The sequence below is a fragment of the Rosa chinensis genome, chromosome 3 (genome assembly GCF_002994745.2).
Source record: "Rosa chinensis cultivar Old Blush chromosome 3, RchiOBHm-V2, whole genome shotgun sequence".
In the NCBI taxonomy this organism is placed as follows: Eukaryota; Viridiplantae; Streptophyta; class Magnoliopsida; order Rosales; family Rosaceae; genus Rosa; species Rosa chinensis.
In genome coordinates this window covers 46,052,353-46,077,412 of record NC_037090.1, presented here as the reverse complement: position 1 = coordinate 46,077,412, position 25,060 = coordinate 46,052,353, and the positions used below count along the sequence as shown (strand labels likewise).

Genomic DNA, 25,060 nt, shown 5'->3' with positions numbered 1-25,060 from the left:
GGAGTAGTACGAGGACCAACAACAAATCATTGTTTAAAACTCTACATAAAAACAGAACTAATGTCATTGTTTACCCACATATTTAAGTCATTTTTAATTTTGGCAATTCGATTTTTCTTCTTCTGAATGGTAGTTGTAGTATGAAAAAACTTAGTGTTTTTATGCCCTAAAGTAAGCCAGTCAGTTTTGGCTCTCTGAGCCCAATATATTTCTTCTTTTCTTTGGAAATCCAAAAGGCATTTAGTTAAAGCATGAACTTTACCTTCCAGAAACATGGAATGAGGATGATCCATAAGTTCAAGTTGGTAAAAGGAAAGGTCATTTTCGATGGCAGAGCAATTGTTAAGAAAATTACCAAAAGTTTCCTTACTCCATTGGGAAATATGGTAAGTAAATGCATCGGAAATAGTCACAAAGTTTTTAATAGGGTTAGAATCAAAGTTCTGGTTCCAAAAACGTCTAACAATATCCGGGAAATCTCAATGAGATTGCCAGATGGCCTCAAACTTAAAACTTCTTGAATGGATGACCTTAACAGGTAAGGTAGTAAGAACTATAGGGCCACGATCAGATCCCACAATGGGGAGATTTTGTAAAGAAGAATTGGGAAATAAATTCATCCAATTTGGATTAGCAACTGCTCTATCCAATTTCTCAAAAATAATTGTATGGTCAGAGTGTTTGTTTGACCAAGTAAAAGGCATACCCTCTGTAGGAAGGGTAGAAACATTAATATTGTTTAAGAAACGAAAAAAATTATGCATATATAAAGAAGCAGGATTATTTCCACCAATTTTTTCCTCAGAACAAGTCCCATTGTTAAAATCCCCCATGAGTAACCAGGGGTCATCATTGGAAGGTCTGATTAATTCAGGTTCATTCCAGAGACTAAGTTGTAATCTTTTGTCCGGGTAGCAGTAAAGAAAAGTCGTCATCCAACTAAGGTTGGAAAAGGGATCAATAATTCTACAGTGGAAGAACCTGTTATGTTTAATAGTAATATTAACAAGCGCATTAATAGAATTCCAACAAAGAAGGAGGCCTCCAGACTAGCCAATAGCATCAATAAATTCCATATTATTGAAATAAAAAGAAAGTAAAGAACTAAGTTTATTGGGGGGACCAAAATTAGAGAGCCTGGTATCCAAAATACAAAGAACATCCAGCTTCAAGGCAGTTATGAGGAACTGCACTTGGGCCAGAAAACCAAGCCGGGAACTTCCCCGGCTATTCCAGCTAAGGATTCTCATCCAAAACCTTCAACAGTGAAGCATTGTCTGCAGCTTGAAAATCGTTGGTGTCCATTTGTTCAACCATTTGACGAGACCTTTTCTTTTTACCAGGGCTGGAGTTGAAAAAAGCACAAGGGCTGAAGTTTTCAAATCCAGCTTGATCCCCAATCACCAGCCTTAAGGGGTTCCTCAGCATCTATATATTGGTCTACCTCTTGAGAAGAGTTATCAGAAACCACCACAACTTCTTTGTTTTTGACCTTAGAGGGGCCTGCAGCCATAGGGTCAACCTCCTCCTTAAAAGTTTTTCCTGGCAAGATCAAAGCCTGGCGCCTTTCAGGGATGAATCCATTTTTGGGATAATGGAAGCCCTTACCTTTACCTTTTCTAGACACAACTTTCCAGGAAGCTCCTTCATTGGAGTTGTCAGCCTCCTTAAGAACAGGGGCAGTGATTGGTTGGGGAAAAACTAGAGAGAAGTGGTCCGCAAAAAGACTCTTGACACTGTCAAATTTGGCCATTTCAGCCGGATACACAGGTTTGTCATTTTCAAAGCATTCCACCATGAAGCAATTGTCTTTAAACAACTTGAAAGGACAAGAGTGAACAATATTACGTTGAATGTACTAACCATTTCTAAAACAGACCTCATAGAGAACTTCATAAGAGACTAAATGGGAATGGAGTTACCAAACTTGTTGTTGACTAGGACAAAGCGTTTCAAAGGAAAGCGTAAATCAAGCTCAACTAGAATATGAGCAAACATACATATCTTGACTAAGAGAGTATTGTCGTCAGCTTTCACAAAACGACCAATCTGGGTGGTAAGGCAACGGAGAGAAGAATCATTCCACTAAGGGAGTGGAAAATTAGGGAGCCTTACCCAAACAATAAGGTTTTCGATGCAAGAGGAGGCTGCACCAAACCCATAAAACCATTTCTGCAGATGGACGATCCTGCTACCAATATACCAAGGCCTCTTTCTGAGGATAAACTCAATATCCTCCACATTATTGAACTCTATGACAAACTAGTGGTTGATAAGCCTGTTGATTTGGAAGTTACCCTCCGAATTGGCCCACATATCAGTACACTTGTTAAGCACCACCTGAGCAGGGAGCTTCTTCCCATTCCAACTAAGCAGAAATTGCTATAATGTTCAAAAAAGCCTTCGCCGGGGGGGGGGGGCGAGGGAAGGCAGGTCAACATAGGTAAGGGCATTATCCATTAGGATGGTCTCATCTCCAATATTGACAGGAAATGAATTATTTCCTGGGGTTCTTGGGAAAAAAGCAAAGCGCTTGAAAGGGAAGGTTCGTCTGGAGGATGTAGCCTGAGCCTGAGCTTGAGCGTTTGGGGAGAAGGCCATAGTGAAAAACAGAAAGTAGAGAACTAGGCTGGTTGAGTAAGGTAAATCACTAGATCGGGTTGGGGAAAATAATCTAAGGATGGTCCTATAAATAGCAGTCTCTATACTTGAAGCATACATAAAGGTAAGCATAGAGGAGCACCAGAACACATCAATCCAAGAAAAAATCTTAGGACTAAATTATGTTTACTACCCTGTACTTTTAAGGATTCATCAGTTCAGTCCCTGCACTTTTAATTTAATCAGAAAAGTCCTTGCACTCTCCAATCTCATCAAATCGATCCAATCCGTCACCACTAGTCAATTTTCGGGGAAAATTTCCAAACTACCCATCTGCATTCACAACACTAACACATCGGCGGGCTGCCTAGTGATGGGTAGTTTAGGAATTTTCTCTATGAGAAGGTCTCACGTCAGCATTTTAACAGTGAAAATTGACGGAATAGTGACGGATTGGATCGATTTGATGAAATTGGAGAGTGCAAGGACTTTCCTGATTAAATTAGAAGTGTAGGGACTAAACTGATGAACTCTTGAAAGTACTAAGCACAATTGGATCAACATAGGTAAGGGCAACATAGGTAAGGGCGAGGGAAGGCAGGGGGGGGGGGCGAGGGAAGGCAGGTCAACATAGGTAAGGGCATTATCCATTAGGATGGTCTCATCTCCAATATTGACAGGAAATGAATTATTTCCTGGGGTTCTTGGGAAAAAAGCAAAGCGCTTGAAAGGGAAGGTTCGTCTGGAGGATGTAGCCTGAGCCTGAGCTTGAGCGTTTGGGGAGAAGGCCATAGTGAAAAACAAAAAGTAGAGAACTAGGCTGGTTGAGTAAGGTAAATCACTAGATCGGGTTGGGGAAAATAATCTAAGGATGGTCCTATAAATAGCAGTCTCTATACTTGAAGCATACATAAAGGTAAGCATAGAGGAGCACCAGAACACATCAATCCAAGAAAAAATCTTAGGACTAAATTATGTTTACTACCCTGTACTTTTAAGGATTCATCAGTTCAGTCCCTGCACTTTTAATTTAATCAGAAAAGTCCTTGCACTCTCCAATCTCATCAAATCGATCCAATCCGTCACCACTAGTCAATTTTCGGGGAAAATTTCCAAACTACCCATCTGCATTCACAACACTAACACATCGGCGGGCTGCCTAGTGATGGGTAGTTTAGGAATTTTCTATATGAGAAGGTCTCACGTCAGCATTTTAACAGTGAAAATTGACGGAATAGTGACGGATTGGATCGATTTGATGAAATTGGAGAGTGCAAGGACTTTCCTGATTAAATTAGAAGTGTAGGGACTAAACTGATGAACTCTTGAAAGTACTAAGCACAATTTAATCCAAAATCTTATTGGAACTCACAAAGGAATTCTAAGCAACAAAGATTATAGAGAGATTCATAAAATTACAAATAAAGTTTCACATGTTTAGAGAAAAAACAAGTTTCCAAAAAATCAGACCAATCCGAGTAAAGCTAATGCTAGAAGAAATTAAAGTGGGCAAGCATAAGGTTGAGATATAATGATTAAGGGAGTTAATAGGATAAGAACTTATCTCGAGAAACGCTTTGCTGACATTATTATTCGGAAGTTGAAGTTAGAACCACGATGAAGGTGAGGAAAATAATCCAACGGTGATCACTATTTCGCTAGAGCAGAGATGCCTCGAGAAAGGGCAGGGCCTTAGAAAGGGTAAGAACCCAAATCTGAAGGACATAATCACCGTAAAGGGGATTGAGAGTAAAAGTATCTTTCGCATTGACATTGTGTAAAGAGATCTAAGAACCAAATCATGGTAAATCAACTTTATCAAAACCCGGCCAAGTGAATCTCTAGGTAGAAATCCAAAAAGCCCAACAAAAGGAGTAGGGATTAGGAGGAACATGAGGATCAATTTGGAAGGGAAAGCAGATTGAGGACGAAACCCTAGATCCCCAAAATGGCAAGCGAGGCATGTTCCATTTGTAATCCATAATGTTAATAGTTAATACAACAAGCCTGATTTTCGGCAGGTGTTGCCTCTGTTTTTTGTGTCCTGTAGGGATTTCAGGTATTGGGTTTTTAATGAACTCTGAAAAAAAAAAAATCAAAACTTTAATATAATCTACTAGTGCTAATTTTGAATGACCAATAGGTTGCGAGAGCGGCAAGTTTGCATCTCTTGCAAGGTTCAGTGTGGGTAATAAGCCAAAAGTGTCTAGGATTTTGGAATAATGTGATTGATTTATATGTAAAGCCTAGTAAACTCTATAAATTAATATTGTTGAGATTGTAGAAAATTGATGTTTAGAGGATTTATATTGTATCAATAAATAAAGTTATGTTATTTTTTTTTATTTGATGACAGAAAAACGATCACCAACTGCCTCTAGAAACACCCTTTTTTAGCTAATCTAAGTGGAACGCTGGGGACACCCAAAGGGGTAAACAGAAAAACCAAACAGAAGGATTATTAGAAGTATGAGCTACTGAAGCTAAGCAGTCTGCAGCAAGATTAGACTCACGATAAACATGTCGGAAGATTATTGACTGAAATTGAAGGGTCAAAGCCTTTATATCATGCGTCAGTGTTTTAATCCTCTAAGGAGTCTGGCATCTGCTTTGAACACAATCCATTAAAAGCTTGGAGTCTCCTTCCACAATAATATTGGAATGATGATGTACAAGAGCAGTATGTACTCCATCTTGACGTACACAAATTAGTGTATCAATTTAAAACCCTATCAATGTAGTAAGAATAAGTAGGGATCGTTCTCAACCAGGGATTATGGCCTAATTAATTCCTGAAAAATAAAACGTTAGTAAAAAAAATAAAAGAATATTTATATACATTATTCAAGAAAAATAACAAGGGGGATTTAAGATTTATTTTATCTAACAACTAAGTATTTATATACATGTGACACATCAAAACCAAGAATCAAATCGAAATTAAATGAATGGAACAAAAATAGATAGGATTAACTACTACTAACACGTTGGCAAGGTTTCAAACATCAAATCACGAATCAAAATATGTTTAAGCATAGAATCAATCAAGAACAAAGATGAACGCATACAAAGTTCTTTTTACTTCCCTTAATTAAATTAACTAGATGAACGCACCATAGTTAACCCTATTAATCATGCAATCACTAGTGGTAGCTAATCACTAACAAAAACACTCATAACGCATTAAGAATCATGAAAGTTTAATCAATTAAGTCAAGAACACAAGTTAGAACTCTAATCAAGCATGCAAAACTCATTGTTAATTTACCTAAGTAATTATAGGTTTTCCACCGAAATTATTAAAGCCTAGAATGCTAGCACCTTAATATGGATTCAATTACATGTTCATCAACCTAAGTATGCATCCAAAGATCAATTAACACATAAAAGATGGGATTGAAGTTCTAAATTAACAATCATGCAAGAACACTTTGAAATCGCAATTTATCTTTTTGAAAACCTAAAACCTAAAACACGCTTCATAGTATTCGAAAATCACATAGCTAAAATCAATCTTTCATCCAGCATAGAAATCGCAAGCAAGAAAACGAAATAAGAAAACCAAAATCGAAATTCATAAGAAATTGAAATCGTTTTACATAGTTCAAAACCGAAAACGGAAAATAGGGTTCCATGGTTACACTTTTTGATCTTCAAGGACGGAAGAAGCTTCAAAAGGTGGTGGAATGGATGAGAGCTACAACAAGGATGTTTGAATGGATGAATGGATGCTTCACGGCCTTGAACTTTGGATTTCTTGAAGTTGCCAAAACTTGGAAGAGAAAGGGGAGTGTTTGTATATTTTGATTATGAGTCTTCACAAACCTCCTTTATAGTAAACGGCAAGGGCTAGAGAATCTAGGTCAAAATCTACTTGTGACATCATTCAACCAATGAAAATATTCCTTGAGAAGTAGAGAACAAGTCACCTTAGTTTCTTGCCGAAATCAACATGTATCTAGTCCATAATTTGGCCTCCTTGTATATAGAGTCATAAATCAATTCTTATTCCTCTATTTTCTCTCATAAAATCTCAAGAAAATCCAATAATAATCCCTTAAAGATATTACCGAAATCTTTTGATAATTCCTTGTAATTCTCACGGCAAAAGCATATAGAATAGGCCATGGACTCCTCAAAACGTCAAGAAGGATCTAGAGCATCATGTGCAAGTCACATGCTTCAAACTTCAAGCCAAACTCTCCCAAAATGGGCCAATTCGAAATTTATTTTCATATTGCCGAAATTCCTTCTTTATTCTAGAACATTCTTGAACTATCTTGAGTCATCTTCAAGACACAGCATCTCCTAGCACCACCAGGTCTCCTAGTACTATGATCAGGTTTCCTACTCCAACTAGGACTCTGTCATTTCTCATTTCCGAACATCATTTTTCTGAGCTCACTCCTGGTTGCATTAGGATTCCTACTTCAACTGGGATTCATTCTCCTAGTAGAACTGGGAAAGCTTCATTTCTCCATTTCTTTGTCATTTATGCGCCTCATTTCCTCATTGCCTTCATTTCCATCATTTCTAGCTCTTCTTAGCTCATTTCTTGCATTTGGAGCTCAAATGTACCTAAAAACACAAAACTAAGTTAGAAATGATATTGTTAAGAGAATAACCAAGTAAAATGTAGAGAAAATGATACTAAAAACATAGAAAATATTACTCCGATCACATCTCATAACGTCGTTGCCTCCGCAGCAAGTATTGACACACTCCCAAGCTGTGTATTTTACGCAAACAGAGGATTAGCATCCTCATTGCAAATAACAAATCCAATAGCAGCTGAGCCATTCCTGATGGAGCCTCAAAGTTCAACTTAACATAATTAATATTGGGAGATTTTCACTTGATATGAAAGAATTTGGAAACCTTTGGTTGAGACATCCGGGGATTGGCCTGCAAATTGTTGGAAAATTTGGTCGATGGATGCTACTTCTTTCTCCAAATTTCACCTCCTGCAAGATCTCAAAAATACATTGTATTAATAACAAATAATAATCATAATATTATTGTCATAATAGATTAAAATAATAAGAATTATAGGACTTATCTCTTGCATTTGTAGACTTCTAAAGGACACATCATTCGAAAAGAGTTTAAGGTTGAGGCGTGTAAACACTGCCCTTAAGAGTAGATTTCGCCCCTCGGAGACAATGTCTCGGTGTAGCAAGTTGGTGGCGCCCTACCCTCCAAGGTACAACAACCGTTAATCCTTGTAAGCGTACACTCGCAAACTTGGATCCTAGAAATGCTTGATTTTTTCCTTTGGCATTATGGAAGAGCAAGAACAAAGCACACTCTAGAATATGTATGAACTCACTAGAGAAATGGCTAGGAGAGAACTATAGAAGATAATGAATTTCATTCTGTGTCTAAGAGCAAGAACTGACAGGTATATATAGTAGATGAAAATACTTAGAGATATGATGCAAATTTAATAAGATAATTATTGGAATATTGCAACTCCTGTAACCTTAATATGCTCTAATATTATGACCATAATGAATTAGTAACGTTTTAGAATAAATGTATAGTAAATAATTTTTCAATGAATTGGGAGTTACACAAAGTATTTTGAAATACAAAATCAAAATTTCCAACACAAATAACTAGAGCCTAGCAAAAAAGCCTGAAACACACAAGATCCAGGAGAGCCTCAGATATTCTTAAAGATTAATTTATTTCTGTAGTGCCAGATGGCCCAAGCAGTATAGAAAATTGAAGCTAGTTTATCAGTGGAAGAAGAATTGATACTAATATGCTCAATCCAATTCGAGAATGAGCTATTCCAAGACAAAGGATTAGGAGCGGGAGCTGAAGATCAAACTTGAGTAGCAAAAGAACAATGCATAAATAGATGGTCAGTGGACACTAAAGAATTGAAACAAAAAGGACAATGTGGGAAAATGTTATGATTATAAGTAGAAAGTTTATCTCGAATTTTAAGTGCATTTCAGAGTAAAGTCCAAGCAAAAATTTTAACCTTAGGAGAAATATTTAGCTTCCACATCTTTGATAAAAGTAGGTATATAGAATGGCTCGGAACAGCCTTAGTCTGAATCCAAGAAGAAGAAGTGATGGAACATTCCCGTGAAGATGAAGGTCCCCAAACAAAAGTATCTGGTGTAGGATGAATCAGAATAGGAATTGCTATAATCTGTTAAACAATATCCTGAGGTAAGATATTTGAAAGAGCAAATATTATTATTGATAAAATGTGTTACTGTAAGATTCCAATCTAAATGAGATCGTTGATCTTCTGGTAACATTAGAAAAAGGTGAAAAGGTAAAGACCCAGTTAAAAGAGTAAAATAAGATAGTGTGACCATCCCCCACAATCCATCTAATAACCTGAGAAAGTAAATCTCTAGCATCAAGAATACCTTTCCAAGCCAATGAATTTGAGGCTTTTTTTTGCATCGTAAACAAATGCTGATGCTTCAGGTACTTTATAGTAATTAACTGTAGCCACCAATTATGAGGCTGAGTTAGGAATTTCCAACCCAACTTGGCTAAAGTAGCTTTATTAAAATGAGTAGGTAATTTGACCCCTAAACCACCTTTAGATTTGGGCAAACAAACTTGATTCCAATCAACATGACCATGAGACTTCCCCCAGAAAAATTGACTAATTCTTTATTAATTCTACCAGAAAGACTACGAGGACACTAAAAACAAGAAAAAATGTGATTAGGCATCCCCAAAAGATTAGATTTAAGTAAGGTTAACTTACCTCCTCGAAAGAGAGAGAGAGAGAGAGAGAGAGAGAGAGTATTAGCTTTACAACCAGCTAACCTTTTCTGAATTTTAACCGTAAGATCATTAAAATTAAGAGGATCTTTCTTGCAAACAATATTCTGAACTCCTAGATAACGACCAATAGAAGATTTATGCTAAATGCCTAAACAACAAGCAATATCTATTTTAATGGAAGCAGAGATAATATTAGAAAAATAAATGGTGGACTGATGATAATTTATTTGCTAACCCGGTGCTTCAGAAAAAGATTTAAAGTATGCAAAATATTTTTTGCTGCTGAATAAGGAGCTTTTGCAAAAATAAGACAATCATCCGCAAACATAAGTTTAGAAACCTTAAAACTATGGGTAGAAGTCAAAATACCAACATGTGTTTTAGACTTAGTCGTAAGGTCATTGACTTTCCTAATGAAGGGTTCCATAGCAAGGATAAATAAATAAGGTGAAAGAGGATCTCCCTATCTAATCCCTCTATTAGGCTAAAAATGACCCTGAGGGCAGCCATTAAGAAGAATGGAAAAAGAGACAATACCTAGATAATTTTTAATTGGACTTATCTAAGTAGTCCCAATTAAGAGAGTCATAAGCTTTTTCTAAATCAATTTTGATTGCCATGGAGCCCATTGTCACGCCTCGAATTTCAAATAAAGAAATTTGAATCCGAAACGCGATAATTAAAATGCACAAGAAAGAACACTCATAAATTTTTTTCATTTAAACTAAGCAACAAAATAAACCGAGCTCACAAATGTCAATACTGACTCGTTCTTTAGAGTCACATATTACATTACAAAGAATTTACAAATTAAACTGAACAACAACTCAATAAGTAAGCACACTCACCACACTCACTACACAGCGGAAGCTAAAACCAAAAGTACACTTCTACATCCAAGCTAGGACATCAACCAAAACCTCAGTTTCGACGACTATTACTCTGACCTGCACAATAACCCCTACACCATGGAATAGTGCACCGGGTTGAAACAACAAACCCAGTAAGCTTTTGCAAGCTCATTGAGTAAACCTAGATAACCACAAAACACCTTCACGAGACCAGGACAACAAATCAACACAATGATTAATTCCAACATCAAAATCATTTTCTTTTTAAGGAAAACACAAGTCACCACTGTGACAAATCAGATAATTTGAAACCTCAACAACAAATCCAAGAAATCACTCTTATTTCCTCTTGACAGGAAGTATTTATTACCACAATGACATGATAAATGTTTCTCAACTCACTACGAGTCTCCACCACGACTGCACTCACAATTTAACTAAATAAAAATCAGTGATCCCTGCATAGAAAATTAGTTAAGAAGATCACCAAAAAGCACACAATCCAAAATCATAGTAATCCCTGCATATAGTTTTAGTTCAGGAGATTACATTAAAATTAAACAATAGAGATCATAGTAATCCCTACATATAGTTTAGTTCAGGAGATTAAATTAAATTCAATCAATTCAGAAAACGGTAATCCCTGCATATAATTTAGTTTAGGAGATTACGAAAGAAAACAAACAATTCAATAATAGAAATGAACTAGATCAATACACAATCATCCATTGATAACACCAATCACCACAGCACCAACCACTCAACAACAATCGACATCATTTATACAAAATCATCACGCAGACCATCACTACTACACAAAGTGAATCAGACGACACGTAACAGACGACATACGACATTTTGGTGTCGTCTGAGTTAGTCAGACGACATGTTAGTTATATTTGTTGTCTGTTCTCAAACTCAGCCAACACATTGTAATCAATTGGAATTTGGTGAAATTGACAACTTTAGGACAACACTTACTAGGACATATGTTGTCTGAGAAATCAGAAAAAAAAAAAAAAAAATAATTTACATTTATTTTCTAGCCAAAACACAAATCCCTATCTGCTCAATTCCCTCCCTTAGTCGTATCAAAACAAAAAACTTCCCTCCTAAGTTGAAAAAAATTAGGTCATTCTCCCTCCCTTTCACTCTCACCATCTCACCAGCCTATCGAGAGTGAAATCGATACACTCTCGCTCTCACTCTCACTCTCACTCTCACTCTTAGTCCCAATCTCTCTCGCTCTCGCTCTCACCTCTCACTTTCGCTCTCACTCTCTCTCTCTCTCCGCCGGTCCAGCTCAAAGTCGCTACTTGGTCCAGTAGTTTACTCTCTCCGCCGCCTCAGCTCGAAGTTGATTTCAATTATCTTGAGAAGCCATCGCCGCCACCAGGGGCGGATCTACGTATACCTTGGGTTGGCTCAAGCCCCACCGGGCTTTTTGGGTCCAAAAAAAAAATAGGTATATGTCTTGGTTTTTTTTGTTTGGGAACACTTGTAGCAACTCAAGCCCCACCGCCGAACTCCCGACTTCCCGAGTCCCGATCCAGCTTCTCTCCTTTCAAGTTCCAAGTGTCCAACCCGTCTCGGCGTGCGGCATCTCCGGTCTTTCAAGCCCCACCCACTCACCCAGCGCCCACCGCCGAGCTTCTTGGCCAGCAACCTGCAACTAGCAGTCTAGCAGACCCATCTCCGCCTCTATCCCTCCAGGTATCTCTCTCTAGTCTCTCCGTCTCCGTCTCCTCCTCCTCCTCGAGGACCTCGACAGTCGACTCCTCCTCTTCTCCTCTTCTTCTTGAGTGAACTTCCTATTAATCTGAGTTTCTGATTTTTCGTGATATGTAAATTGGGTTCAATTTCGAATTTTCGACTTGATCTTGTTGGTTTTGAACTAAGGTAATGGTATGGTCAGTTTGTTGAAATGGGTTCAATACTTGAATTTCCTTTTGACTCAGGTGGTTGTGTTTGCAAGTTTGCATTGAATGATTGAATGAAGAGGACAGAGGCGGACTTGATTTCTTGATGTTGAATGAATTGTTGATTTTAATTCAGGTCAGGGGCGGATTAGAAATGGGTTTGACACTTTGACTATTTGATAACTTGATTTCCATTTAATTAAGGTAACTTCTTCTTCAATTGCAGTTTGTAAGCCGGTCACTGAGGTTAGTGAGCAGAAGCCCTCAGGAGCAGAGGCCACAATTTCATTGAGGAACGATGAAAATAAAATAAAGGTAAACACCCTCATTAAATATTGTAATTTTAGGTGTTACATATATGTGATATAGCTGATATAGCTGAAGTCATTTCCTTTTATTAGTCATTTGTTTTCACGTTTTTAGCAACAATTATCAATTTCTCGACTTTTACAATCTGTGAAAGCAAAAGTTTTTGTTATTTCTTTCTTTTGTTAATTGATACTTATCTGATTCAATTCTTCATGTATGTAATTTGGTTTTCTTTTGTAGTCTATGCTCTAGCTTTTCAATAGCTCCGAGAACCAAACTTTTTTGACACTCTCAGAGAGAAAGATTGGGTTGGGAACAAATAGAAAAGAGATGTTTAGTCTGCAAACATTTATCTAAACTCTAAACCCTATTTAATCGATTTCCCAATTTTAATGTAAAATTTGGGGTTTTGATTCTTTGATCTAATATAAAATTTGCAGATATGATATGCTAGAGTTTATATATGATTACCACTACATGAAATTGTTGTGGCTTTGAAACCCCCAGGCCTGAGTTTTCAGGGAGGATACCCGAGAAAGAGAAAGCTATATTAGGCTTATCGTGGACATGTTGAAAATTGTTGAAGGGATGAAGTCATTCAGTCTCCGATCAATATGCAAGTATGTACCACCCACCACTAACTAACTTTGTAGACATTATTTCATTTTATACTAAACATTCAAAGATATCAAATCTTCCTGAGTTCAGACTTTTTCTAACAAACCTTTTAGTACAACTTATTTAAGAGAATGATATTCCCATATTCAGTTGTTTGAATTTTTATCTGCTATTAGAATCATTTTAGCCTTAGTTTGAATTTTTATCTAGTATTAGAATCATTTTTCTGCTGAATTTTTGTTTCTTTAATGGTGTAGACACTTGAGATGCTGGAGAAGGAGGAGAAGCTCCTTGGCAGCGTTGTAATAAAGAAACACTACTGTTTCTATGAGTCGCATTTGTAATTGATTGGGGGTTCTTCAAAATTGAATCCTAAAGACGGTCTAGAGACGAAGGGGGAGACTCTTGGTGGATTGGGTATGTCAGTAGCTCCTAAATTTTCATGTTTTTACTCAATTGGGTTATGATCATACAATGAATGCTATGTAAATGAAGGCCCCATTTGAATTCTTTTTCATCATAATGTATGAAATTGTAGTCTTGGTGTTGTACATTGATGAACTGTTGCACAGAGAATAATGTCTAGATATATATGTGAAGATAAATTTGGTGAGATTGTAGTCCAATACACTCTCTATTGGTAAAGGTGAAGATGTAACAGAAAGAAGACGAACATAAATAAGCATCCCAATTAAATCAAAACAGTAATGATAAAATTGGTACCTTATTTGGATTTACTTTCTAATTTGAGTCACACACTATTTCTCCATTTACAGGTACTGCTGGTAGAAACATTCACAATCAGGAAGAATTTCCAGGTCGTACAATGGCAATTATTTTAAGTGTTTCTGCAAATTTAACTCTCGATTTCTCAAATTTCTTTGTTTTGTTTTTGAGCTAGAATCGAAGGAGAAGGGCAATAATGAGCTAGGGGAATCCTTTTTTTCTTGTCTGTTTCATTTTACATCAATTATTACTTGAGGTATTCCCTGTTTTGCTGTGTTATTTCTGTTTTAAGTATATTAGGATATAGCTAGTCTCTTCAATTTCTATATGTAATCTAATTGAGATTTTTTACAGGTAAAGAAGTATTCAATTTGCCAAAACTTCAGTATCTGTAACTGTACTCATCAAGTATGTGTGAGTGATTTTCTGTATGTAATTAAACTTAAAAATATTAAAGTTTCAGTCTTTTCAACTCTTAAACAATCATAGTTTTGGTTTATGGCAATCCAAGTTTCTTTTGCTACTGAAGTTAGACTTTTAACTTGAGAATCCTAAGTATCCTATAGCGGATGTTCAGACTTTATCTACATCAGTTTGGGACATTTTAGTTATTTTGATTTTGAATTATGTTCAGTTTTTGAGGCTGTTTGTTACCTTGTGGTCATTCAGGTTTTGCAAATTTCGGGACAAAAATTTTTGGGAGATGAGAAGGGTTGGATGCCGACTATAGTGAGGGAGGGAGACGGGAAAGAAGAAGAAAAAGAGAGACAGGGAGAAGAAGAGAAGAAAGAAAAGAAGAAGGGGGAGTCGGATCGAATAAAAAGAAAGGGAACATGGAGGAAGGAAGAGAAAAGGAAGAGAGAAGAAAGAGAAGAGAGGGAGGAGGAGAAAAGCAAAGGAATCAGGGAGAAGAAAGAAGAAGAAGAGAAAAGAGGGAGCACGGGAAAGAGAAAGAAAATAGGGAAAGAAAAACAGAAGAGAGTAGTGATCTGTTTATGATGGGTTTGGATTTCAGAAGAAGAAGAGAATGAAGATTGAGATGATTTTGGTTGTCGGCTGTACAATATAGCAATGGGTGGAGGTTTTGCCATTCGTTTTTGAATGGGTGAGGAGGAAGAACTAATTTAAAACGGTGAGTGACTTTTATATCTGAAATTATGCTTCTTTTTTTTTAATGTTTTTTTTTTACTTTTTTTATGTTTAGACTCGTAAGAGTAAGCGATTGTTCAGTGAACCATGTTCTGATTTCTCCTAGCACTTATTTTTGGGAGTTTGGGCACTCTGCTATTATCGCTCTTGGATTTTAAAAGGTCTTGCAATTTGACTTTACCAACTAGTTTTGAAAACCATTTATCTAGTTCTTATATCTATGTCCAGTTGCCTAATTGTTTAGCAGAGAAAGTTGTTTTATTCCTTGTTTGGTACCGTATTTTGTGTTCTTTTAAATATCGAAAAATTGGTCAGGGCTAGTTGTTATGGTATGCTGTGATATTCTGGAAGGCAAACTGTGTTTGGAAGGAAGATTTTGGGGGTTTGGTGCATGATAAAGTTTCTGAAATTTTCAAGTCTCTTGGACTTGGTTGTTCCTGCTTTTGGTTCTGCTCATGAAACTGAAAAGTTAAATTGAGGTATTTGCATGTGTGTATTTGATTGAAAAAAATTCATAGTGGAGATAGACTGCTGTTTGCCTTTACCTTCTGATTTTGGTTGCTATCGTTTTACATGTCTTTTGGTGAATATGTATATATATCATTTTGGTTGATGTTGGTTGCTTGGATTATGTCAGGAAAGTCCAAAGTGCTTGAAATTTTGGTTGCTCGAAAATTTGGTTGTTGTTGTTTTGCATGTGTTTTGGTAAATGTCATATATTTAATTTTGGTTGCTATTGGTTGCTTGGATTATGGTTATTGAAATTTTGGTTGTCATTTACTAAGTGGCATATATGTAATGCTCAAATTACAAAAAAATTTCAAGGTTGGCCAGAATACATAATGCTCAATGACAATTATAGATTCTTTTCTGCAATTTTGTCTATTACTAAGTGCAAACCCTTTTGTTTCAGTGGGAAAGAAGAGGCAAAGAAGCATATCCCAAGAAGATATGGATGTGGTTAGAAATGAGTGGACAAAGTTTGTGGTCAAGACATATATGTAAGCATTGTACTTGGAACTTGGGTACCCATATATTTTTTTAGTTCAGTTGAGACCTTGTTCTTTAGATTTGGTTGGACATGAGTTGATGCTAGTACTTTGAATTGATAATGTAAGATTTGTGAGAATGATGTATGAGAATGTGGTAAATGAAATTGGAACTTCGAATTTCATATCAGTCTATTTCCATATCAATTGGGCAAATTCAATTTCAACAACATATATAGGATTAGTAACTGTTGTAATGCAAAATATCACACAACACAAGTCCAAAAAGACATAACACATTGTCTGAGGAAAATTTAGACAACATTTTTATCTAGCAACTTGTCATCTTAAAGCTATTCAGACAACATCGGCGTCTAGCAAAGTGTGGTCTGAGGTTCATTCAAGACAACAAATTCATCAACATCAAATGTTATCTTAAATAACATTCAGACAACACTAGCATCCTCAAACTTGTTTTATAACATTAATTCAGACAACAAGAAAAATAAAATGTGTGGTCTGAAATTCATCCGGTACAACACATGCATCCAAGAGATTGTCATACGAATTGAATTTCAGACAACACCGAAATCCAGATAATTGTTATCTTAGATAAGATGCAGACAACATAAGGTAATCGGAAGTGTAGTCTGAGGTTCATGCAAGACAACACCATTTCGAGCAAATTGATATTTGTAATGCATTTGACACGACATCTGGTAATCGAAAATGCTTGTTTGATGTTTACTTCACACATCAAGTCTCGTGCAATATTGTCGTTGAAGATATTTAGGAGACAACACCAGCTTGGAAAGATTGTTGTGTTTGGTGAATTTCACTCAACACCCTTGCAGTAAGCTGTTGTCTGAGTTCATACCCGACAACAGACTACTGTCATGAATCGAAATTTGGTAAATTTAGACAACACATATTTAGATACACATGTTGTGTGAATGACCAGAGAGACAATTAAAAAAGAATGTTGTCTGATGGGGGAGATGAGACAACACGCCAGTTTACAACATCTCCATTTTCATTCAGACAACAGGCTTTTGACTGTTGTCTGATTCACTTTGTGTAGTAGTGCATCACACATATCACCACATAGGTTGTCACATAATATTGTTTCCTCATCTCCACCAAACTCAAAATAATAACTAAATCATTTCTCAAATATTGTTTCCTCAACTCGAAACCATCACCAAAATTATACCTACTTCTTTCAAAACTTAAAGCTGACAAAACCGTATTTTCTTTCAAAATCATTTATTTTCCTCAACATCAAATTGCACAACAATAGTTAACTACACACACAATTCCACCAAGATTTATATATTTCGTGTAAATATATATATATATATATATATATATACATAATCATCCACTCAGGGATGCCACTAATACCAACTATAGTTCACAACTACAAAACCTGTGAAAAATCATTTTTATAATAAAACTTCATTTTACTTACCTATGAACCGTGGATGATCAAGTTCATATAATTTAAAACAAATATTTTTTTTCGAAAACGATTTCTCAATTTAACAAATAATTTCAAATAATAAAGTAACTTTGTTCATAAATGAACTTCGTGAGATTTACTCACCTCTAAATTTAGCTGCGTGCCTGCGTCTCCACATGCCACACGAGATAAAGCTCAACTCATTAAACTCCACTCACACAATCGTATCAACCTTGTTCATTGTAGTTCGTACTTGCATTACTCAATCTGTAATCCTACTAAACCAATGTTCTTTTAACCTTATCAAAAATTGAAATTCTAATTCTAATCTAGCTTAAAAGCTCAATACAAGCGATAACACTTTCTACTACCCATGTAATAAGAGAAATCCTTCATTCAACAATGTTAAAAGCTTTCACTATCTTTGAGATTACTAAGTAAACGACCTTTCATTCTCATCATCACCTCTTCATGTATCCTTATTTTTATCCTCATTCTCTAAACACTTGTATTATTCTCTGGTCATGGTTGAAAAAATATACACCTCAAAGTACTTACGTAGTATACTTAAGAGACGTACATGCTCTCTCGTGAACATCTCAATTGTTACACCCCCCAATTGGTAAATACGTAACTTGGATCTCATTCTCACAATACTTTTATTAAAGACTCCAACATCCCCAATAGTAGTAACCAAAGTGATAAAATCTCTAATCTTGACGAGAGTTCCTCATTTCTCCCCGAAAACATGACTTAATCATAGAGCCTCAACTATCTATGTATCTCCGATATTCCTTACATACTTGATCATACCAGCACCGAAGAGTATATGATGGGGATCCGCCACGGTCAGGCCATCACTCGATAGATGCTGAGTATATCAAACATAGGAGGATATCATTATTTCAATAATCCACTAACAATGAAGTCTAACCAATATGCTTACCTTTCACGATTCCTTTGGCTCGTCTTAATCATCTCAATGTTAACTAAACTATAAGGAAGGAAATACATTTAGCAAAATAAGTTTTATCAGAAAAAGGCTATACAAAGTTAAAGCGTACCAAAATTTTCTACACGGTCTGCCACGTCAAGGCAATCCACATCAAGTCGATCAACATTCTCTTTCCTCTTTCAAACGGAAATCCAATACACACTTGTTTCCAAGTCTACAGAATCTAATAACCTGGCTCTGATACCAAGTTGACAGACCCACTCCCGGATTCCACTTTGGAATCTGAAGTGGAACTGTGCAGACCAAACTAAAGAGAGATTCTATCGAAAATTTGACATAACCTCACCTAAAATTGGACTACCCAAAATCCTGTAAGTCAAACAATACACTTCTCATATCACAAATCTCCAAATAAACTTCCCATTAGGACTCCTTCCCCTCACAAAATCAACTTTCAATAACCATCAATGAACAGATAAATCAAAGTATCTCTCGTCCAACATTTACATTCAATTTCAATAGACCTCAATTTATTACTTATGGCATCTCAAAGCTCCTCTAATTAACATAAGAAATATTACTAAGTAAACTATACGACTAATGTCAGAAGACCAAGAGGATGTATGCCTTTGATGTGGATATTGATCCGACCTTAGCAACGCTAACCTAGGCAAAACAGAATACCAAAGAGCCTCGAGAAAATCATAGAAAACATGAGACAAGCTAAAAATATGAGAAGGCCAAAAATGAGAAAAAATGAGAGGGCCAAAAATAATTTAATTTTAAAAACTACTTTTCATAAATCTCATTTTTTGTTAAAATCATTTCTCTTTTGTAAACCTTTTACATGCAATTAACCATTTATAGTGAAAAGACAAGTTCAAAAGTTATAATTCACGAATATTTCAAAATACCAAGCCCACTTGTGTGGGGGTGTAAAATTTTGGCTTTGGGCTCCCACCCATTAAACCAAGCCCACTTATCAAAGCCTAAAAGTGACTAACTACTTGCTAAAGTGAAAGACAGTAAAATATGATCGGGTAGTGGAGAACGTGCAAACACTACTCCTCCCACTACCAACATGAAGTGAGGGCCAAGAACCATGAAGTAAGGATCAAGGAATCAATGACTATAAATTGACAAGCTTATGGAGAAAAGGGGGGAGGAGGGGGGAAAAAGAATGGTAACGAGTATCAATCAAATTTCTTTTTATATTATTCTCAAATTGATATTTACTTGGGCGTCGGAGTGTTTTTCTGTTTTGCAGGTTCCTTTTCTCCATAATCGATTATGAGATGGATGCGTCTACGGCTTCTCGAAGATTGAAAGAGGGAGATTTTTGTTGGGTAATCTTGCTCCCGAATTTTTGTGCACCAACAACTTGTAACCAAATAAGCACTTTGATTTAATAAATTTTCATAAGAAAACTGAAGGTAATAACTGGGGAGTAAACTCGATACTGGCTTGCAAAGGTAACTTAGTTCAAAGACATTTTTGCTTAGCTTCCAAAACTAAAAACCATTATCAAACTTGTATCCAAAAACTGGTCATACACCTATAGTTAGCTATATCAAAATAGGCAGAGTGTGGCGGACAACTGGTCATGCACCCATGTTGACTGGACTCAACATGAGTAGAGCGGGGGAGGGGGAAGAACTAGTCGTACACCTATGCGCATCAAGCATAGCGGTGATTTAGGGCAGATTCTGAGGGCCTTCTCCGCCTCTGGAAGTAGCGACGAACAATCTCAGCCACGACCAATTAGAAGAGACAGCCTACCACTTGGATGATAAGGTCTACATTGTCGATTGTTGGAATCAACGACACCTCCAGAACGCCGCCGTTTTTATGGAAGAAGCTCTGGCAGTTCACCGAGCCGGGGTTCCTGATGAGCATTGCTTTTTTGGACCCAGGAAACTTGGAGGGCGATCTTCAGGCGGGAGCGATTGTCGGGAACTGACTGTTGTGGCTTATGATGTGGGCGACGGCCATGGGGCTTTTGGTGCAGCTGTTGTCGGCGTGGCAATTAGACTCAACCTGGCGGAGCTATGTAGGGAGGAGTACTCAAGGTGGGCTGGGCTTGTGTTGTGATGGATGAGCTGAGGCTAACTGGGGCGGATATTCAGGAGGTTATTGGCAATGCGATTGCTATTAAGATTTTGAGTAATGGGGCTTTGCTGCTTTGGGTGTCCATATCAATTTTTTTTATTCTGTAAAGTGTGAGAAGAAGTCTGAGAAGGAAAGAAAAAAAAGAATTTTATTGGGGGCAATACATGTCTATTGGGGGCTAATAAATATTTTGAATTGATGTAATCTCCTATTTTTTTTCCTTAATTGGAGTTTTAGTTGTCTAATAATTTTAGGGAGATTAGTTCTCATTTCAGCATCCGAAAAGTCTATTGAGGGCAATATACCTCTCCGCCCCATATAAGATTTCTGACAACATCTTTGGGGACTTCAGGTGAGGTTTCATAAACTTTTATTGCCCTCCAAAAAATGTCTATTAGGGGGCAATAAAGGTCTATTTGGAGGGAAAAAAACATTTCCGACGACCTATGAGATCTCCAACGACCTCTTCAGGGACCTTTGGCGAGGTTTTCAGAGAAGTCTGGTGGACGGCGACCAGTGACCAGATTCGGCTGTCGGTGCCCGGAATCCAGCGATCGTTGACCGGTGACCAGACTCTGGCGAAGTCTCGTATGGCTACTCTTTCTCTCTCTCTCTCTCTCTCTCTCTCTCTCTCTCTCTCTCTCTCTCTCTCTCTCTCTCTCTCTCTATCTATCTAACAAAGAGGTGAGGTTAGAATAGTCTCAAAAAAAAAAAATAATTTGGTATTAGAAAAGACCTTATTAAAGTCTTTTTAGGTAAGAGAGAATTAAAAAGACTTAATCGGATAAGTGGGATAAATAACCCTAAAATTACGATAAATTGACAAAAATCCTTTTTTTAATCTCAAAAATGAGGAGGATGTAATTATGTACTACGTACATGTATTAAAATGCAGGACCATGCAGTCATGAACGTTCAAGACTCGCCAAGTTCATTGAGAATTGTAAGCTTAAGAGGATTAAATTTTAAAAGAACCTAGCATCAATTGAAAACTATGGATGATAACATATATTGAATAAATAAAAATTGAATTTGAAGCATTTAACAATCACAAATGAGTAAAAAGTGCAATTGCATTCATTAAAGCAATTTAACAGACAGCTTGTGGCATTCAAAACCACTATGCAGGAATCATTAATAAACATTTCTAGTCATTCAATTGGACTTATTTTTTTGTCGTCCAGTTTCATTTAACACCAAATCGATGAAGAAACCATCGATTCAGGAACAACAAATTCTTAGTCGTTGATACAACCTATCTCCGCCGCCACGACAACCATTAATCCAACCAGATATATATAGAGATTGTCAAGTCATGGCCTAGCCTCATGGGATCTCCGCCCCAGTTGATCACTTCACTAGCAGGAAGAAAAACCCCTAGACTAGAAGTGATTTGCCGCATCAGAATCCTCTAGTTGTGACATCACGAACAACGATTTCCTTTGTGATAAATGATAATGTTGCTGAGCTAAGCAAGCAGCATAATAAATCAAGATGTGAGCGACCAGAATAAAAATAGTTCCTATGTCGTGGATGGCGTGGTAAGGACGACAATGATGGAGGAAGAGAAGATACACAACAGCAGAGAGTGGAGAAGAGTCAACGCTAATAAGGATTGACGCAAATGAAGATGAAGGTCAATCTTCAAGATTAAAATAGTTAAATTGAGAATTAAAAAAATTAATTAATTACTGTTTACCTACATGAACTTTCGACCCATTCTTCATGTTAGTCCCTGAACTTCCAATTTCATCAAGAATACCCCTGAACTCCCAATTTCCATCACCCGTGTCCAACTCTTCCAATGTCGTCCAAAGATTTCGTTTACTGCTCACGTGGCACGAGTCAACAAGCAAATTTTTAAGTTGCGGGGTCTACAGAGAGGGCTAAAATGGATAATTCCCAAGTTTCCGGTCAAATTCAAAAATGAAGAAGATTTGCTAACAATTATACCCAATCTGGACATCAAATTTCATGCCTAGCGGGTTTAAACCACATATATCAAAAAATAATTGTAAAAAGCACTTAAAATAAACATTGCATACTCTTATCCCATATCATAATAGTGATATTGTCTTAATAATTAGCAACCAAGTAGTTGCATTCTAGTGACATTGTCTTGAGAAAATTAATACACTAGGTTAAATAGATTGAAATTCAAAATAGCTCTAATCCTCTTAATAAAAAAAATTAGAGCTAGCAACCATGTGACCCAGCACATGGTTGCACAAAATAATGCAACATCCATCAGTATATAAAAACCTAGCTTGCTAATTCCATCTCCTAGTAGGTATATTTTCCACCCTCCTTTGCTCCAGCTCTAATCCTTTGTGATGATCTTGTTGGTGCAGAAGCTTTACCCTTTGAAGCAGCTCTTGTAGTGGTTGAGTTTGTGGTTGCTTTTGAAGCAGCTCTTGATGCTACCTTCTTCTCATCACTCTTTTTCTACAGTAACACATTAACACATAACTGATATAATCTAACAAATCACAAAAACCACATTCTAAAATTCAGACACAATTCCAACAAATTATCACCGAAAATTTAGAACTTTTTACCTTAAGCTTTTCTGCCGTTGCCTAAGCTCATTCTTTGACAATGGAGGCTTTTTGGTACCCTTTGCCAACATCAAAATACATAGTGAGATATCCACAAGTTCGACAAGCATAAATAATGCTAAGCTTATCATACCTTGGATTGAGATGAGGTGCCTTCCCCACTATTTAGCTTCCTCTTCTTGCTCACCTTCTCCTTAGGTGGTAGGTGACTATGACAGGACTTCACATTGTGACCCAAGTTGCCACAATTGCTATGCCTCAATGACTTCTAAACTCTTCCAAGCTTAGGACCCGTAGTAGCCTTCTTAGATTGATCCTTGATTCTTTTGGTCTTTGGCCTACCAAGTTGTCTGTTGTACTAGGGAGGAAGAATTACAGCAGCATCAGTTATAGTCCACATCCATTCCATTTACAGGCTTGATTGTGTTTGAGTAGATTGCCATGTAAGTCTTTGTATGGTAACAAGGTTCATCATAGTCCTCAGGATACAGTCTCATGAAGTGGATGGCAGACACAACATGTTTGCAAGGGATACCATTCAAATCCCATCTTCTACAAGCACAGGTCCTCCTCTGAAGATCAACTACATATCTAGCTCCTCCTATGCTTTCCATTGCAACTTGTGGGCTGCCTGAACCATATTGAATGCAATCTGTTGTAGCTTTGAATTTATTCTTCTCAAGAATTTCTCTTGGTTTGGGGCAGATGGGATACCTTTGCCATCTTATCTCTCCTCATGTGAATCCTCTTCATCAGCTTCACCCTCATGTCCTCAAACGCATAGAAATCACTGGCTTTGATCTTGCAGGCAGTATGAATGCATTGAAACTCTCACACAGATTATTCAAGAGAATGTCACATTTCAAAACTGTGTTGAAATGTGACCTGGACCAATGCATAGCAGGTCTTTGGGGATCTACAAAACACAACCACATAGTGTTTAGAACATTGTTTAGGGTTAGAAACATAAAAATGAGTTAAATTTTGAGGTTACATACCATTAGGCCAATCCCAAGCCCCTGGATCCATATGGTTCATGATGACCATTTCCTTGGTAAAGTAGGCCATTGTGGTTGACTTTGCAATGGCCCATAATTGATCCTTCAGTGCTTTCCCAAGAAATTTCTTGTTAAAGTTGGCATCACTTCCTTAAATGATGGTAAAAGCCCCTTTTGCTTATCATAAATGAATGTCCAGCCAGCTCCTTCACTTCCAATGCTTAAGTCTTTCCTCAACAGCTCTAAAAACCAGACCCAACTATCCTTACTTTCCATTTCAACCATTGCATAAGCTACTACCCAACTAGTGTTGTTGGCATCCAAGCCAACTGTAGACAAAAGGAGCCCCTCATATGGACTCTTAAGATGAAAACCATCTAGTCCTATCACTGACCACCAGCCTTACCTAAACCCCATTTTTAGTGCACCCATACATACATACATCCTTTTGAAAACAGGATCATTACCAAGATTGTTGAAGGAACACTTGATGTCCACTGTAGTGTTGGTATCAACCCTCTTAAGCTCTTAAGCATAGTCTATGATCCTTGCATATTGCTCTGCATGTGATCTCTCCAACTAACTTAGAGCAGCCTTCTTTGTTCTATAAGTTTACTGCATAGACACTTTGGCCTTCACTGATGCGGACATAGTCTATGCTAGAGATTCTGTGACACAAATCAAAACAATTCATAAGACATATTGGTAAATGTAATGAAAGCTAACTAAACAAAGTACACATTGTACCTATTGACCAATATGGGTTCAACTTTATCTGCTCCTTCAACTTCTTAGTCAGATAAAGGGTCTTCACACAACTATTTTCCATCACTCTTGCACAATTATGTATGGCATCGTAGGTCTTGATCTGAAGAGTGTCTTTATGCTGCATCTTTGAGGCAAAAAGGTCAAGGGGACAGTTATCAACTTTGCATATGACCATCACCCTGAGCCTATCACTCTTCACAAACATGGCCTTCCATCCATTCTATATTGCTCTCTCTAATAGCTGCTCTCTAGATCTTACAAAATTGAGGGTTTGCCATGTATGTCT

The 25,060-nt window shown here is 37.0% G+C and overlaps 2 long non-coding RNA genes across 2 annotated transcripts; both read left to right on the top strand.

The window, feature by feature from the left end:
- Nucleotides 1-12,622: 12,622 nt before the first annotated feature.
- On the top strand, nt 12,623-14,576 carry LOC112191288. Its single transcript, XR_005807827.1, has 5 exons — nt 12,623-13,062; nt 13,318-13,477; nt 13,837-14,042; nt 14,141-14,194; nt 14,456-14,576. It is a non-coding gene; the product is annotated as an uncharacterized LOC112191288 (long non-coding RNA).
- Nucleotides 14,577-14,665: 89 nt separating this feature from the next.
- Nucleotides 14,666-16,114, top strand: LOC112191757. Its single transcript, XR_002933108.2, has 2 exons — nt 14,666-14,918; nt 15,849-16,114. It is a non-coding gene; the product is annotated as an uncharacterized LOC112191757 (long non-coding RNA).
- Nucleotides 16,115-25,060: the final 8,946 nt, after the last annotated feature.